This window comes from Dasypus novemcinctus, chromosome 18 (assembly GCF_030445035.2).
Source record: "Dasypus novemcinctus isolate mDasNov1 chromosome 18, mDasNov1.1.hap2, whole genome shotgun sequence".
Lineage (NCBI taxonomy): Eukaryota > Metazoa > Chordata > Mammalia > Cingulata > Dasypodidae > Dasypus > Dasypus novemcinctus.
Genome location: NC_080690.1, coordinates 54447712 through 54451925, shown reverse-complemented (window position 1 = coordinate 54451925; position 4214 = coordinate 54447712). Strand labels below are relative to the sequence as shown.

The following is a 4214-nucleotide window of genomic DNA, read 5'->3' as shown; positions in this document are numbered from 1 at the left end:
TCAGAGTAAACTCATCCTCATAATCAGATGTCTAGATACCAGCAAAAATTACAAGCCATACTAAGAAGAAATGGCCTAAGCAAAGGAATATATCAAAGCCCCACATAAGACACAGGATTTGAGACACCTAATCAATGTGATTCATTCAAATTTCCAAAATCAAATTAATGATTTGAAAGACAGTTTGGCTAAAAAGATAAAGGACATCAAAAAGACACAGAGAGAATAAAGAAGAATTTGAAAATCTGAATAGAAAAATATTAGTGCTCATGGGAATGAAAGATGCAATAGGTGAGATAAAAAGCACAGAGATATACAACAGAGACTTGAAATGGTAGAAGAAAAAATAAGGGATACAGAACAGCTGAAATTGGAGAGAGAGAGAAGAACAGATAGAGAAAAGAATGAAAAAATTGAATAGGGGCTCAGGGAGTTGAATGATAACACAAAGAGTTCCAGAAGGAGAAGAGAAAGGAAAAGGGGCAGAAAGAATATTTGAGGAAATAATGGCTGAAAATTTCCCAACTTTCATGAAAGAAGGAACTTACATGTCCAAGAAGTGCAGCATACCCCAATCAAAATAAATCCAAACAGACCTACTCCACGACACATACTACTCAAAAGGTAAAATGTCAAAGATAAAGAGAAAATTCTGAAAGCAGCAAGGGAGAAACAAACCATCACATACAAGGGATGCCAAGTAAGACTTACTATAGATTTCTCATCAGAAATCATAGACGTGAGAAGACAATGATATGATACAATTAGGATACTGAAAGAGAAAATATATCAGCCAAGAATTCTTTATCCAGCAAAATTGTTCTTCACATATGAAGGTGAGTATAATATATTGACAAATAAATAGAAACTAAGAGAGTTCATGGGAAAGAATCCACCTTTGCTGGAAATACTAAAAAGGACCTTACAGACCGAAAGATGAAGACAGGAGAGAGAAGCATGGAGGAGAGTATAAAAGGCCAGAATAGCAGAAAGGATAACCAAAATTGTAAAAAGATAGATAAAAAAAAGACGTATAAAAACCAAATAATAAAATTATCAAAGTGAATAATGCATTTATAGTAATATCATTGAATGTGAATGGATTAAACTCCCCAATTAAAAGATACAGGCTGTGGCCTCAGTTGGGCTCCTGTCTACCATATGGGAGGCCCCGGGTTCGTGTCCCGGGACCTCCTTGTGAGGTCAGGCTCGCCTGCGTGCTGTGGAGTGCCACCACCTGCAAGCGCCCCAGAATGCCACTGGCCCACAAGCGCCGCTGAGAGCTGACTCAGCAAGGTGACAAACAAAAAGGGAGATAAGTAAAAACACAGACGAGCGCACAGCGAATAAACACAGAGAGCAGACAACAAGCAAGCCGCGGGGAGGGGGGGATAAATTAAAAAAATTAAAAGATATAGGCTGATGGATGGATAAAAAAAAATGAGCCTTCCATATGCTGCCTACAAGTGACTCACCTTAGAAGCAGTGATACAAACAGGCTAAAAGTGAAAACTGGAAAAAGACACTCTACACAAGCATAACCAGAAAGAGCAGGGATAGTTATATTGAACAAAACAGACTTTAAATGCAACAAGTTGTAAGAGATACAGAAGGACATCATATGTTAGTAAAAGGAACAATCCACCAGGAACAAATAACAGTCATATGTATCTATGCACCTAACCAGGGTGCCCTAGATTATATGAGGCAAGCTCTGGCAAAACTGAAGGGAGAAATAACCAGCTCTACAATAATATTAGGAGACTTCAACACCCCACTAGATAGAACAAGTAGACCAAAGACCAACAAGGAAACAGAGAATTTAAATAATCTATTAAATAAGCTAGACCTAACAGACATATACAGAATGTTGCATCCCAAATCAGAGGGTAATACATTCTTCTCAAGTGCTCATGGATCTTTCTCCAGGATAGATCATGTGTTAGGTCACAAGGCAGGTCTCAATAAATATAAAAAGATTGAAATTATACAAATACCTTCTCAGAACATAATAGAATGAAACTGGATATAACAGATGGGAAAGGGGAAAATAAAAAAATGTGTAGAGGCAGAACACATTTCTAAGCAATCAGTAGGTCAAAGAAGAAATTGTAAGTGAAACCAGTAAATATGTTAAGATGAATGAAAACAAGAACACAACTAATCAAAACCTATGAGATACAATGAAGGCAGTGCAGAGAGGAAAATTTACAGCCCTAAATGCCTATATTAAAAAAGAAGAAAGAGCTAAACTCAAATATCTAACTGAACAACTGGAGAAATGAGAAAAAGAACAGCAAACTATTCTCAAAGCAAGCAGTAAGAAAAAAATAATAAAGATTAGAGTAAAAATGAATAAAATTGAGAACAGAAAACCAATAGGGAAAATCAAAACCAAAAGCTGGTTCTTTGATATGATCAATAAAATTGACAAATCCCTAGCTAGACTAACGAAGAAAAGAGAGAATGGATGCAAATAAATACAATCAGAAATGAAAGGGGAGAAGTTACGACTGAACCCTCAGAAATAAAAGGGCTCATAAGAGGATGTTATAAGAAACTGTATGCCAATGAACTAGACAACCTAGATGAAATGGACAGATTCCTAGAAATGCAAAGCCTATATTGACACTGGAAGAAGTAGAAGAACCTAACAAATCAGTCACATTTAAATAGACTGAATCCATCATCAAAAACCTCCCAGCAGGGAGGCAGCGGGGGCCATGGCCTTCACTGTGCCGGGCGCATATGCACGAGCTCTTCTGCCACTGAGCTGGCTTCTGGGAACTTGGCAGACTCAGATCAGAGACACACACCAACGAGCTTCATTGCTGTCCTTCTGGGAACTCATTCCCATGAGAACCTCAACAAAAGAAGAAGAAGGTAAATCCTAAAAAAGAGCAAGCAACAAGAGACCATTTGAAAAAGATCAGACGACTGGAAAAAGCTAGCCAAGAGCTAATTCCCAGAGAAGATTTTATTACCCCCCGTGAAGTTCTTGGATAAAGCAAGGCAGCGGCCTCAGGTGGAACCTTCCTTTGAGGAAGATGAGAGGGGAGCTCTGCTTATGAAGAAATGGTCCCTGTACAGAAGCAAGAGTATGAGATGGAGAGGGAGGCCATCAGTCCATGCTCCAGGCCCAGCAGGAAGCGCTGCAGGAGTTGCAACTCGAGTCTCCAGAGCTCCATGCAGAGGCCATCAAGCAGGATCCTAGCCTGCTCCCCTTTGAGAAGGAAGGGCCAGCTTACACACCACCAATCTCTAATTACCAGCCCCCTGAAGGCAAGTACAACGACATCACCAAGGTGTACACAGGGATGGAGTTCAAGAGGTAGGGCTGCAGGCAGTCCTCAGAACAAGCTTCCCTTGAGAGCCAGAACGAACAGAGTAATCTGCCTTGCAGAGTAAGGCATGTTAATAAATATAGGTTTAAAGAAAAGTAACTCTTTGACTTCTGCTAGAGTTAGAATTAATTCACCGGGGGATTTATGGGGATGAGAGATGCTGCCCCTTTCTGACAGGTACTGGGAAGAACCTGACTGAGACGTTAGCCACTGCCACCCAAAGGGGAAAACATGGGCCAAAAGGAAAATTCCAGTTGTGTGATGAAAACACCCCACCAAGAAGCACAAAGTAACCCATAGGAGTGGAGGTGATGGGTGCACAGGATTTTGCCAGCTGAACAGGAGTGCAAGAAGTGGGACAGGTGGAGGACACAAGCTTACTAGTGTCGTCAGTGAGCCAGTTTTGGGTTTTAAGCCAGGGAAGGCGGCAAAGGAGAGTGGCACAAGCCAGGAACACACTAATAAAGCTATTGTGTCCCTTCCAGAGGGCATGAGGTTGAGCTGGAGAGAAGGCAGGCCAGAGTCTACGGTCATCGTTATTCAAGTGCTGTTAGTCTGGAACTGGTGAAGGTGCTGCATATGGATGGAGCCGTTTTTCCTATTGATGAAGCACAACCTCAGGCTTTGGGTTCTTAATTTCCTTAGTGCAGATAAAACCAGAGAAATAATTCATTTAAATAGGAATTTGGATCATCCCTTCCTAGCGTGTGGTTCACTTTTGCTTTCAAAACTCTTAGGAGTTCTGGATAAAAACTTCACCCAAGGACTCTAACTCCTTTTGGTCCTGAAGGCAGCCACACCTGACCACTTGTGCTGTGACCTCTAAATCCTAGCCATCATCATCTGTTCTCTGCCTACTGAAGTCGTCTG

General features: G+C 40.8%; 1 pseudogene; it reads left to right on the top strand.

Moving 5' to 3' along the window:
* Positions 1-1133: 1133 nt before the first annotated feature.
* Positions 1134-3428, top strand: LOC101438770 (large ribosomal subunit protein mL40 pseudogene; annotated as a pseudogene).
* Positions 3429-4214: the final 786 nt, after the last annotated feature.